Source organism: Belonocnema kinseyi, chromosome 3 (genome assembly GCF_010883055.1).
Source record: "Belonocnema kinseyi isolate 2016_QV_RU_SX_M_011 chromosome 3, B_treatae_v1, whole genome shotgun sequence".
Classification (NCBI taxonomy): Eukaryota; Metazoa; Arthropoda; class Insecta; order Hymenoptera; family Cynipidae; genus Belonocnema; species Belonocnema kinseyi.
The window spans coordinates 80,058,039-80,072,774 of record NC_046659.1 but is presented as its reverse complement, the minus strand read 5'-3'; the positions used below and the strand labels follow the sequence as shown (position 1 = coordinate 80,072,774).

The window sequence follows — 14,736 nt, the reverse complement described above, 5'->3', positions numbered from 1 at the left end:
TTTGCGGACACAGATTGTATTATTTACACTTCAGCGTAGGGTCGTTTGACTTGGCACACGAATATGTCAGGGTTGCAGCACGCAAGTTTCAGAGTTTACTCTATGAGCATGTCTGGTATATTCAATGAATTAGCGTTGTTAATGTAATTAATGCACATAAAATCTTAATAAAAATGTTCAAAAGAGACGTCGATCGGCGCACAGTGGGAAAAACGACTTTTTGGTTTAAACTAACGTACATCCTACAGATATTAAGGTTATTCTTGTTATTCTTATAAACAATTTTAATAAACAAATGCATTATTCAGGTATTTATCGACGGAAAAATTATTTTTTATGAATGCCAGAATTTTTAATTAGAAATTTCATGATAGTTTCATCAAATTTCATAATTTTGTTAATCAATTTAATGATTTTTTAAAACAAATTTATTAAATAAATACATTCATTGGGCATCTGTCGACGGAAAAAATCGTTTTTTTCGATGTCAGCCCTTTTAATTGGCAACTTTATGATAATTTACGCAACACTCATAAATATTTCATAAATGTTATGATTTAAATAAAAAATAATTAAAAAATGCTTCATCTGGGCATTTGCCGACGGAAAGATTAGTTTTTTTTCCATGCTTTCCCTTTTAATTGGAAACTTCACGATAATTTCAGCAAAGTTAATAATCAGTTGAATAATCTTATGTCTCTTGTAAACAAATTTAATAAACAAATGCACACTACACGTACACTATTTTCCGTTGACAAATGCCAGAAGAAAGAGTTTTTTTGATTAATTTGTTTAAAAAAATCTGTCCGCTTCGTGGGCAAAACCTTATCGCGCGCTGCGCGCGCGACTCGCAGGTTTGGGCGCGCCTAGAGCGCGTGAATGTTGGTTCTCGCGCTTCGAGCTTGATAATATATTTATGTCGCGCTTCGTGCTCGGTATTTTTGCACAGGATTTTTAAAACTGAAGGTCAAAGCATCGACAACAGTGATTTGGTGATTGTGAATTCTCTTTTGTTAAAGCTCCTTCTGCTTTAACGAACACATTCTCATCACGTATCTCGGGCTTTGCACTAGAGTTTACCCCTAAAATTGTATATCATTCCCATAAATGCATATTATTATAATTCATAACCTGCATTGGTATTAAAACTGACGTAGTTTCATTGTCCTATTTGAAAAAATGCGCATTCTTTAAACAAAATTTTGTTATTCAACATGACATTGCAACTGTCGTCATTTAGTTTTCATGTTTTGAATTTGAAAATATAAATGAGATAGAAGCCTTTTTGGATATTTTTAACAAAAATTTAATTTTTTTATTTCTAATGTTATTTTGCATGATTAAAATAGAAGCTACCTATCATATTAAAAAAAACATTAATAACAATTTTTTTACTCTACATTCGGTGAAAAAATGTTATCTATTTATTTTTTCTTAGCTTTTGTCGTGTCGAAAAGTTTAATTTTTCTATTTTTACTGTTTTTTCTATAAATAATACAAAAACTACGTGACCTATAAGAAACTGATTGATGACAAATTTGTAGATATTTTTTGGGTGCACAATGCTTGTCTTATCATTTTTTTTCCTATCTTGCATAACTTGACCGCAAAATGCAATCTTTGATTTTTGATTATTTTTTGTGCGGTCAAAATTTGAATTTTCAATTCTTCGAAAAAATTCAAAAATTTGTTCTAATAACCTTGTACGGCCATCGAAAATTAACATTTTTCTTTTCTTATCTTTTTTCATATCGTGCGTTATTCGGCTTAAAATGATCACCTTCATGTTTTTTTTGGAATTTTGTAAGTGCTATGACTCTTGTAGTTTTTAATTTTATGAAAAAACTCATCAAGATACATTGTTCGAATTTTTGAATAATACGAATATCCATACAGAGAATATTTGAATCTTGATCCAAAATCCAAGAGAGCTGACTAACGAACTTGACCTTTAGTTTAGGACACTAAAAGAGTGCACCAAAGCCAATCTAATAGAATAATTTTTTCAGAAATTATCGTGCTCATAGACAGACACATTACCGACACAATACATACAGGCAAACACATTCGTAAAAACCAGTTTTTTGGATTCAGTGGGTCTCAAAACGTGGATATTTGACAAAAACTGGGGTCAAATTTTACACAAATCTAATACCCTCTCTGATGAGAATGTAAAAATGAATTAATTTGTCAGGAAACGTTTTTTCATAGTTCTGTTTTTGGTTTTAATTGTAAAAATAGCATTAAAAACATAGTGAAATTTAATTGTTTGAAATCCCCCACACGAAACGGAAAAGAAATTGAAAAACAAAGTTGTGATGAGAATGTGTCCACGCAGAGGGCAGATTTTTATTTGGCCTTTAATGGCGTTTTTCGCGATAAAAGCGAATACTACACATCCTATCAAAAACTGATTTATGTAGATCTTTTCTAAATTCAAAATTTTTTTCCACTCATTTTTTACCGTGTTTTGCCTAATTTGGCCGAAAAATGTAATTTTTGGAATTTCCATTATTTTTCATGCTGTGAAAATTTGAATTTTTGATTTTTTATGAACATTGAAAAAGCTCTTAGGATAATGGAATACTATAAACATCCGTAATTTTGGAATTTTGGAATTTAGAAAAATTTTGATGATGGAATACTATAAACATCCGTAAATTTCTAAATTTTGAGAAAAGTTGTGTCAAAAATATTCAAAATCTGCTCAGTTTAAAAATTTTTATCCAAAATATCTGGGTAACGAACATGACCTTTAGTTTAGAACACTAAAAGAGTGTAACAAAGCCTAATCTAATAAAATGATTTTTTTGAAAAGTTATCGTGCTCACAGACATACATACATGCATACATACAAACATACATACATACATACAAACATACATACAGCCAGAGAAATTGGTAAAAAACTGTTTTTCGGATTCAGGGAGTCTAGAAACGTTCACATTTCACAAAACTGGGGGCGTCAAATTTTTCACAAATCTATTCAGAGACTTTTTTAGGGTTCAATTTGGAGATGAAGCTATAGGACACCACAACTGTGATGTAGAACACGATCCGTTAGAAAAAACTGAATTGGGAAAGTCTGTGTCACTGAGGTTAGGGATATAATTAAGAACTTGAAAAACGTTAAGGTTTCCGGTGTAGACAGTATTAACGATGAAATGCTTAAACACGGTGGCGAGTACATAGACTGTGCTAATTGATAAATTTATGTTTCGAGATGGACGACGTCCCAGGCGATTGGAAAAAAGCGATAATCGTACCAATGTACAAAAGAAAGGGAGATAAAAGCGATTGCAATAATCACAGAGGGATGAAAATAATAGAAGCAAAGATTTGGGAAGTCAAAAGTGGTTTTATGCGAGGCAGGTCATGTACGGATCAAATATTTAGCGTAGGGCAAATCATAGAAAAAAGTTTGAGCGTAGGATAAAAGTTTTCTGTGCATTTGTTGACCTGGAAAAAGCTTTTGACAAGATAGATAGAAGTAAACTTTGGGAAGTCCTGAAAGAGTATGGAATCAATGGATGGCTCCTACAAGCTATACAAACAATATATTCGGGTAGCTCAGCGAGTGTAAGGGTACATGGGAATTTAAATGACTGTTTCGATATTATTCAAGGAGTTAGACAAGGATGCGTTATAACTTCATAGTTATTTATATTATTCATGGAAAAGTGTTTAAGAATGGCTCTTTTCGACGAAGAAGGTGTGGATCTCGAAACAGGAAGGGTACGTGGGTTAGCGTTCGCAGATGATAAGGTTGTTATGGCAGAGTCTATCGAAGACCTACAAAGAATGTTGAATAAACTAGATGCAAGCATGTAGAGCATGGGCCTCAAAATTAACCAAAATAAAGCAAAACCTATGGAGTTCGAAGGAAAGAGTGAAAAACCACTATGCAATATTGCATCAAATGATGAGAGAATTTAATAAGTTGATAAGTTCATATACCTTGGTAGCTTCTTTACTAGGGATGAGAAGATAGATGAGGAGTTAGATAGACGCATAAACGAAGGTAACAAGGTTATTGGTAGAGCAGGGCCCCTTATCAGAAGATATCAAATAAAGCTAAAATGGCAATACATAATTCTATATTTTTACCGACTATGTTCTACGGTAGCGAGACATGGACCTATCAAGAAAAAGATAAGAGTAAAATTAATGCAATTCACAGGAGATTCTTGCGCATAATATGCGGAAAAAATCTGATGGACAAAGTGAGTAACGAGATAATTCTCAAAGAATGTGGTGTAGAAGAGACGCTAGTAGACACATGGGAAAGAAATCGGTTATGATGGTTCGGGCATGTTGAGAGAATGCCAAATGAACGACTAACGAACCAAGTGCATCAAGGTAAAGTAAATAGCAGCATGCCCAGAAGCAGACCGCGGAAAGAATTTTTAGAATGTGTGAAAGAAATTCTTGTTAGAAGAGACATAAGAAGCCACAGAAACACGAGAGCCTGCATGAAAAAATGATGGACGTAAAAGAAGCTAGATAATATGCCGGGACAGAAAAGTAAGATGGCAAATAGTTAATAAAAAGAGTGTCAGTAGAGTAAATAACGCCTGAAACAAAATACGTTGGATACTAATGGATACAAGTGGGGAACCTTACATGACGGCTTTGTATAGATCTTCACCTGGGGTGATTGCTAGAGAGATTGATCAGAAACCTGGCTCGGAGCAATGTTGTGGAACGAACGTGTTATTCAAATTAATAACACGAGAATTCTGGATCGATCTACCAATTTTATATCCCTTCCTGACATTACTCCCTTCCCCACCGAGTGAGTCACGCCTACACAGAAATAGAAATGGCTTAATGGTGTAATAATACCTTCTCTGATGAGAATGTAAAAAACATCAAATTAATTGAAGAGTTACAAACGTTGTCGAAATTATCGTAAATTCTCAACTTAAAAGGACTGCCATTGAAAACCCCAGTTTTCCGTCGTCAAATACCCGAATAATGCATTTTAAAAATTAAATTTGTTTTGATAACTCATAAAATTGATTAAAAAATTGTATATTTTACTAAAATTATCATGAGATTTCTAACTGAGAAAACTAGTATTAGAAAAAAAAATTCCATCGAAAAATGCGCGAAGATAGCATCTGTTCATAAAACTTTTTTATAATATTAACAAGATTAATATTGACAGAATGTTTTCAAAATATATTGTTCCCATTCAAATTTCTGACAATATAACTTATTATACAAGCGTAACATTATTGAAAATGATGTAAAACACACTTTCAACCAATAATTTGCTTATAAATTTTTATTTTTTTATTTTTGTATCATGATGGAATATCTTTAAGTAATATATAGCTATATAAAATAGACGATTACAACAATTTTCTTATTATGGATCAGTACCCGAAATGGCAAATAGAAAAAATATCAATTTCTTTCCTCATATTTGCTTATTTATAAAATGAGCAAAATGATAGGTAAAAGTTTTTTTTCGTGATTTTTTATAATGACCTATTTTAAATTCATAGCTTTTGTATGAAATATGACAGGCATGAATTTACACTTACTTACTAATCTTGCCAAAGACTCCTTGCTGTCATATTTTCTATAGTAATAAGATCTGTTAATTTTATAGGCAATTTTTGATAAACGAGTGTTAATTTTCACCATTTTTCATACATATGCTGTGGAAAAATATTTCCAGTAGATTCTACAACAAAAAATTATGCCTATTCATGAAAGAATGGTGAGAACGTGCACTTGTTTATGAAAATTGTTTATAAAATTAAAGGTTTTCCTTATTATGAGAAATATGACTGCAAGGAGTATTTGGCAAGATATTACGAGTTGATCTCGCAATAATATGAACTCTATTTGAAAAGAAATGGTCAAAATGTGTATTTGTTTACAAACATTGCTTGTATAATTTATGGATTTTTCACTAAAAAAAACCGTCAGTAAGAAGTCTTTGGCACGATATTTCTAAAAATTTTAGTATAAATAACAGTTTTTCTTAATAAAAAAAACATGACAGCAAGAAGTCTTTCGCAAGACATTTATAATAGATTTCGCAAAAAATGTGGTCTATTAATGAAAACATTGACAAAATGTAAGTTTTTTTATAAAAAATATTTAAATAATTTGTAAATAGTAGATATTTTCAACTAATTGCAAGCTCACAATAATATCTGTCATATTTCATATATAAGCTATGGATTTAAAATAGGAAATCATTTAAAATCACGAAAAAATGATTATTTTGTTCACCATTTTGTCTATAACATTATACCAAATTCTTTTTTTTTACCAAACCAATGAATATTAATTTTAGTTGTATGTTACATTGATTTATATCCTGTTTCAATAAATTTGAAAGTCTTAAAAGAAACCGCATCGCTGAAAAGTTAGACAACAAATTTAAACTTGGTTGTTAAATAACAAATATTATTTAAGTCGAGGTAAAATATCTGGAGTCATTCAGTATACCTGGCAGACTTACTCCAACGCACAGTGTGTCAAAATGACGAAAAAATGTTGCTTGAATAATACGTAATTAACTCATTATGATTAATATTAGTGTGCATTCGATAAATAAACATTCGAGATATTGCCATTTCTTAACAAATGTGATTGTTATAAACAAATTTGATAAAGAAATGCTCAGTTTGCCTAATTTTTAGTGTTTGAGGTATTGTTTCCAAACATGTTTTTTTTAATTGCTAGTTATGCTTCAGTAAACTATTTTTAATTTCAGAAACGTGATTGTCATTAAAAAATATTATAAACATATGCACAGTTGAAGCTATATAATAATACTAAACTATTATACTAATGTATTATTGGCAAGCCAAACAAAGCATGTTTCCAATAAAAGCACTTGCAACTCTTAAAAATTGTCAACAATAATCATGGCTGTAAAATGACAAATCTTTCACTGAAGATTATTTTTCAAATAATTGATTAATAATTACGTGAAATAAAAAAATAATTGAAAAGATTCTTTTTAAAATTGGCTTCGAGGAACATTGTAAAAATTAAGTTAGTTTATTTATTTTTTTCTTTAAAAAATCGATCAAAAATTGTAGCCGAAAGTGTAGCATTTTTTCGTAATTTTTTCCCACTGTGCGACGCGGCGTTGGCTATACCCTGACAATAAAAATTCAGAGAAATATTTACAAAAATGGCGAGAAATACTGAAGTGACTTCCATATTTCTATTATTTAAGAGACTGAATTAATACAATTTCTCAATTTTACACATTACAAATAACATTAATTTATAATAATACGAATAGGTACATAAATAGATGAAATAGACTGCTCCATACAATGTAGAATGAAGTTCAGGGCAGTTCGCATAAAGAATCAAGTTTCAGTTAATCTTTCAATGGAATCAAGTACAGTTTTGTAGATTTTCACACTTTGAATTATGGTGACAAAATAACCAAAAGCATGAGGTTGTTATGTGGCCCTCAATACAATTTTATGGAAGTCTCTGCAATATTTACTATTATGTAGAGTTTCTAATTATTTTATTATATCCTGCAGAATGGTATGCTCTACTACTTAATTGCGAAAGATCAAACTGTCATTCTATATTGTATCGAGCATACTAAATTTTAGTTTTCTTAATTAATTATTTCAATTTTCGAATTGTATACCGTTACGAAATTCTCGTAATACCTGTCCCAGAGCTGTTCTTGAATCTTGACCAGTTAGTTTGTCGAAAAGTTTCGTAATACTAGTCAGTGCCTTTAATTATGAACTCAATTTCCTATTCTGAGACACAATTGACTGATAAGTGTTTATGTAAGAAAAGAATAATATTTGAATGGAAATGGAAATTTGATATTTTTGAAAGAGGGAAAAAAGTATAATTTGGGTAAATATAAATACGAGTGTAATTGAGTGGCAGTCCATCTGATATTGTATTTACGATGTCAAATAGTCTGAAAAGAAATAATGTAATTTTCCGTATAGCAAAGTCATGTCTAGAAAAACTGTGTTCATACCTCAAGAGTAATCCGATGCCCTTGAGGAGAATTCACCCCTGACCTTATCCTCTTCACTATAGGGAAAATATGTTAGCTCTTGACTATTTTCTCTTTCTTTTGCGCTATAATAAAAGTCCGGTTTGTTTATAATTTAACAAAAAATGTAGAAGCTTATTAAGCGTGAATAATGCTGTAAAATCAATATTAAAGTTTAGAAAGTCTTCATAAATTCATACCTATGTTCTGTTAGAAACAACAGTTATTCTATTTTTTTACAGTATGAAAAGTACTCTTTTCTTACCGCTTATATTTAAATTATATTAGACTAACAGTTTCAAAAATAAAATACAAATTAATCGATTTTTGCATGAACGGTAATTCATCAAAAAATTAACTCTAGTTTAGTTATAAAAAAGACTGTCTAGTCGTTCCATTATATTCAGGGAGTTGAAAAAGGAGATGGAACTATATTAAAATTTTTGGACTACTCATCCCGAAATTCTGGAGGACGCGACAATGCGCATAAAAAAATCTGAAATTTTGCGAACAGTCTGGTGAAAGTATTTTATAATTTATGAGCTTGTAAACTTTCTAAATCTTTTTAATTCACTTAAATTGACTTGAATTTCTGTGGATCATTTTTAATTAATTTAATTATTCACTTATGTGCGATTTTCTTGAAATTATGTTGATGTTAGTAAGATTTAAATGCATTCTGTGAAATTGACTTATAAGTTCTTGTAAACTTAGTTTATTCTTTAATGAATTCTTTCGGATTAACTTCAACTGAGGAAAATGTTTTTTATTTCACGATACTGTTTTCTCTAATTCTCGTTAATTCCACTGGAAATTTTTGAATTCAGGTAGATTGACTTGCATGTCGTTAAATTAATTCCAATTAAGTTAAACCAACCATAGTTCAGATAAATGGACTATTATTTAATTGTAATTCCTTTGTGTTTACTTAAAATCATTTTAAATGTCTTTAATTCGTGAAAATTCTCCTAAATTAATTTCAATTCTATTTCCATTACCTAATTTTACAAGTATTTAGACCGAATCCAACTGAATTTGATTAAAATCAGGGCGTCCAGTTCAGATACTGTTAAGTAATTAAATTAAATAAAAAATACTTAAGTTAAATTAAGTTGGATTTACTTTAATTTAATTAAATAATCCATCGGATTTCTATCAATATAGTTAAATTCCCTTAAATCCTGTAGAGAATATTAATTATTTAGAACCCACATAGATTTTAGTTAAATCGCCTTGAATTCCGTAAGATATAGATCACAATTTTACGCTGAAATTTGGCTGAATTCTAATATATTAACATTTTTAAGTTAAATTTACTTGAATAATTTCCGAAATATTGACGTTTTAAAAGTTATAATTTTAATGACCCTACTTCTTAGGAATTAACGTAGTTGTTCTGTTAAAAACTTTATTATTTTAACAATAGTTCATCCAATTGAATTTTGTCTTATTTTCTCTTCTTAAGTGTTCAGCAATTTCAAATAAATTTCTTGTATCGAAAACAACGAATCTAGAAGTAATACGAAATTTGTAAAATTGTAAAAAAAAACACTTTTTGACTTATTTGCCCTAAAAGACTGGAAGGGCAACATGTAAAGAAAGAAAGACCCTGATCAATAAAATACGTGGTTCTGCAACCCTGTCAGGAATTATGTGTCAGAAGCACTTCACCTGTGAATGACATCCATTGATGGGGCTTTTATGATTTTGAGTAGCATGCACGCCCACAAAGAGAAAATCCTTTTTTGCAGGAACAAAAAGCCGCTGATCTTGTAGATCGGCAGAGAGAGAGAGAGAGAGTCAAAGCAGAGCAGAGGTAGAAATAGAAGACCAGTGAAGTTGGGCGGAAATCGATGGCCATCAGCGCCCATGGGCGGCCTCGCGTTTAGGACAAGGAATAGCCCCTCCCAGAAGACCTCGCTCCGGTGGGGTGACTGCTGTCCCCCAAACTCCAATCCCCCGTCGTCGTCGTCGGTTCTGCGGAAAGGTCCTCACCAGGAAATGCCGCCTCTGCCCGTGTGAGGTTGTCCCCCGCTGTTGCGTGCCTGTACTCCACGGGGTCTTCAGAGGTATCCATTGTTTTTACAAATTTCAGTCAAATTGCACGAAAATCCTTAAAAAGCACCTCTTGTTACGGACAAGAAATGTGCAACAACCATTACTAAAGTGGCTTTCCATTTTCATGCCTCTTAATAATGTGCAGTGTTTCAATTCAGAACACTATGCGAGAATAATATTGACGCATGCGCACTTTGAAACACATATATTTTGCGAATCGACACGTATGCACACTTTAGACATAAGGGGTCGTTCAAAAATTACGTTGCGATATTTTAACACTTTTTCCACCCCATCCCATCTTCGTCACTGATTATCACACAAAGCTTGAACTCCAAGGGTGCCGTCACAAATACAACCACAAACAAGCGTTTTTAAGTCGAAATTGTTTCTTTGGTTTCATTTGATAAATGCCTGAAATAAAACAAAAAGCATATACAAATAATAATTCAACAAACTTTACAGCCCAAAATTCTTGAAAAACGTGGGAAATAGGCTGATTTTTAACGAAAATAGGAGAATAAATTCTTTTAAATAAAATAATTAAGTTACCACATTGAATTCAATATAAAACACTTGAGATTTCAAGTCCAAATATATTGCATTTTCAACAAAATAGTTGATTTTCTAACAACAAATACCTTTGTTTTATATAAAAATAAATTGTTAACGAAAGATTTAAGTTTTTCAAGTGAAAGAGTCGAATGTTTTCGAAAATAGTTGACTTTTAAACCCTAAAAAATGAATTTTTAAACAAGAAAGATGATTTTTCAGCCAAATAGTTGAATTTTTCACAAGAAAAAATTAATTAAAGACCAAAAAGTTGCATTTGCACGCAAATAGTTGATTTTTCAAACAAGAAAGATGAATTTCCAACCAAGAATTTTTTTTAAGAAAGAAGATTAATTTTTAATCTAAAAGGACGAATTTTTGATAAAAAAAGACAAGTTTTCAACAAAACAGTTAAATTTCCAATATCAAAAAGTCAACCAAAGAGTTGCATTTATAACCAAATAACTGAACTTTCAATGAAAAGGGACGAACTATCGACCAAATATAGTGAACCCCGGAGATAGTGCCTCCGGACTTAGTTCTTTTAAGAACTGACGATACGCCAAAAAGATGGATTTTCGAACAAAAAATATGATTTTTTAACAAAATAGTGTAATTTTTAACAAAATAACTCTATTTTCAATAAAATAGTTGAATTTTCAACTAAAATGATGAATTGTTAAACTAAAAAACGAACTCTTAACAAAACAGTCGAATTTTTAACCAAGAAAGATTTTACACTTAAGAGAGGAAAAAAATATAAACCACATTGTTATTTTAAAAAAAACAGTTAATTTTCAACTAAGTATTGAGATTTTCTTTTGAAATAAAAATCGACTCAAAAAGACGAATTTTGAATAAAAACGTTGATTTTTTTAGCAAAAAAGACTAGTTTTCTACATGGCATTTGAATTTTGTTGATTTTTAAAGTTCAATTGTCAATTAAAATGATGAATGTTCAACATAAGAAAAGATAAAATTTCTACAAAAAAAATGAATTATCAACAAAGGAGTTGAACTTTAAAGCAGAAAAGATTTTCATTTAAGCATAAAAAAAGTCGATCAAATTATAAATTCGTAACCAAATAGATCATTATCTACCAAATAATTAAATGCAAAATTAAATAGGATAAATTTTCTACTAAAAATGAAAGAGTTAAATTTTCAGTTCAAAAAATCGATTTTCACATTAAAAAAATTTGAGTAAAATAGTTAATTTTTCAAGCAAAGGATCATCAACTAATAAAATAAAGTTTTTAATAAAGTAGTTCAATTTTCAACTAAGTTGTTGAATTTAGAATTTCAAGAAGATTATATTTACACTAAAAGAGGAGAATTTACTTCAAAATGCACAAAGCTTCAAAGAAATATTTAATTTTCCAATTAGAAATTATGAATTTTTAACCAATAATGGAAAAGTTAAATTTTTACTTCAAAACAAATTTCCAAGCAATAAAATGAAAGGCCATAGCCGGGTAAGCATGGGTGGTCTGCCTTGGAAGATATTTGGTTCATATTTATATGGTAAGTTGGTCCCATTATGAGACTAATTTACCCCAAGTGCCAACTTAAAAAAAGTTTTTACAAAAGTTATAAAATTTTTTCGAAAAATCAAAAATGTCAATTTTCTCGAAAATGGCTTGATAAATGTTAATGGTTTAAATATATATTGTACAAGGTATCACATCAGTACTAAAAAAATCAAGAGTCAATTGTGACATCAGAAATGGGACAAAACATTTTTTGGAATTTTTAAAAATAAAATTTTTAATGAAAACTTTTTTGCACCGCCGTAATCATTTTCTTAAAAAGTGTCCCTCGACCTTAGTAACAACATATATTTTCCCCAGCATGATCCCAATGGTGCTTCACAGTGAAAAAAAGAAAATTTTGTTAGCCTCTAAAAAGCATGGTATTCCAATAAAACGAGGGGTCTTCTTGATTTAAACTCATGGATTTCTTAAATTAGCATCAGTTGTAATTATAGATATGATATTGCGTAGATTTTACTTTGAATCTTGTATTTTTGTCCTTTTCCTTTTGCTATAACATACCCCATACACGTACATACTACAGACACCTAATGTACACGATAAACGCAATATGCCTTATGCAGACCGCCTGAAAATATACAATATTTCTAATGCAATTTTAACAACCGATTGGGGGCCTTCCATAAACCACGTGGTTGCTTTAGGGGGAGGGGGGGGGGTCTGCGAAAGGCCACGGTGGACCACATGGTGAGAGGGGGAGTTACGCGTCCGAGCCACGTGGTTTTATATTCAGGTGTAAAAAATAATGATAATTGTTGATGATTAATTGATATTGATGATAATTTGTTTGTTTATATTAGTTAACAAATCGAGACAAGAAAATTCTGGCCGCAACCACTTGCGTGGTTGCTATACCACTCATAATTTTTTGTTTTATTTTCGTTTTACAAGAAATAGAAAAAAACCACGTAGCACCCTTGGGGGATGGGGTGATCGACGATAATGCTACAGTGAACCACATGGGGGGAGTCAAAAAGTGGTAAAAATTGGGCCACGTGGTTTATGGAAGCCCCCTTGCTGAATAAATATAAAAAATACATCTTTTTTCGAAATCTCTTGATTCATAGTATAAAATAAGAGATTAGAAAAAGTATAGACTGAATCCACGAAATAGTCATAGTTGAGATATACGAAGAATATTGTTCCCGTTAACTGCTAACATTCGCCAAATTATTTTTAAGTTTGCCCAAGGTACACCACGTGAAGGTTATCAGTCAGGTTTGTAAAAAAATTTTATAACTTGCGTAAAAATTTTTTTTTGAAGTTGGCACTTAGGGTAAATTTTTTTATGGTTCTTCGTCTTTCAAGCAAGAGGTTCAATGTTCAACCAAAAAGGTGAATTCTTAATAAAAGATTTCATAGTTGAATTTTTAACTAGAAATTATCAATTGTCAACTGAGAAGAAGCGAATTTTAACAAAATAGTTCAATCTTAAGCTAAATAGAATTTTCAACCAAGGAGCTGAACTCTGAACCAAAAATGTAACAGTAGATTTTTCAGTAAAAATTATTTAATTGCCAACGAGTTATGGTTAGATTTTCTGATTGGCTTCTATTAATTCAGTTCGAATTTTGATGAGAAAATGAGAAAAAAACAGGCACAAGCTGGAGTTTCTTGAAAACAGTGGGAAACAGAGGTAATATTAAAAAAGGGAAAAGAGGGGAATACGGGAAATAGTGTGAAGTCTGTATTTAAATGCAGTGCTTGTAAAATAAAATCTCTGATTATAATATTTTTATGAATTTGAAAAAATTGTTATTCAAGTTTATTTGGTTCATGTGTGATGCTACATTCTGCGTTAAGCCGGTCTACCCTACGTCACAAATCGTCACGAAAAATACATTCACTCGCCTTGTCAGTGTGTCGTAGATTTTTAACGGCCCCTGAGTAACTTTGCACACCGGAAAAAAGTATTCCTAAACATTATTTATTCTTTTATTTTGCGTACTTGTGTCATATAGATATTCTACCGTTTAGGAGGTCCTTTAGGATTTCCTGTGTAACTAATACCCTATTTTATTTTAACTTGCTTCGAATTAACTTACTGCTGCCACTGACACTGACTGAATTACTTTGTTGCTATCAGCACAATTACGTTGTTACCCACTACTGTTTCTATTGACACAAACGTTCGACGGTGAGGCAAGCAGCGCTAATTTCCATTCTCAAAGCTCTAAGACAAGCTCAGCTTGACCAAAGCCAGGTGACAATCTGATCTGGATATTTGAACCTCTAAATTTGATCTGAGCCTAAATTTCATATTGATCGTCTCTGTAATTAGAGAATCCCGCTGATGCAGCACCCAACCCTGTGATCACGTTTCAGAAGTTTAATTAGGAAATTAGACTTACTTGAGGTTGTAAATTAACTCAAATAACCTGGAATGCGGCTTCACTTTGAGGATCTAGATATTTTGCTGTACAGTATAGAATGCAACTTTAAAACAATACTAAGGATGCTTCATTATTCAAACCCAATGTGCTTTACAGCTTTTCTGTACAATTTAAAAAAGCTAAACAGAGGATCTTCTAATTGATAATAATGAGGATTTGTCGAATG

The 14,736-nt window shown here is 31.1% G+C and overlaps 1 protein-coding gene across 2 annotated transcripts in view; it reads left to right on the top strand.

The window, feature by feature from the left end:
- LOC117169097 (high-affinity choline transporter 1) overlaps positions 1 to 14,736 on the top strand; it is a 23,450-nt gene that overhangs the window by 2,224 nt on the left and 6,490 nt on the right. For both annotated transcript variants that reach the window (XM_033355226.1, XM_033355225.1), the window contains exon 2: positions 9,766 to 10,083. The gene's annotated coding sequence lies outside the window, so the exon portion shown is untranslated. The remainder of the gene's footprint in view (positions 1 to 9,765; positions 10,084 to 14,736) is intronic.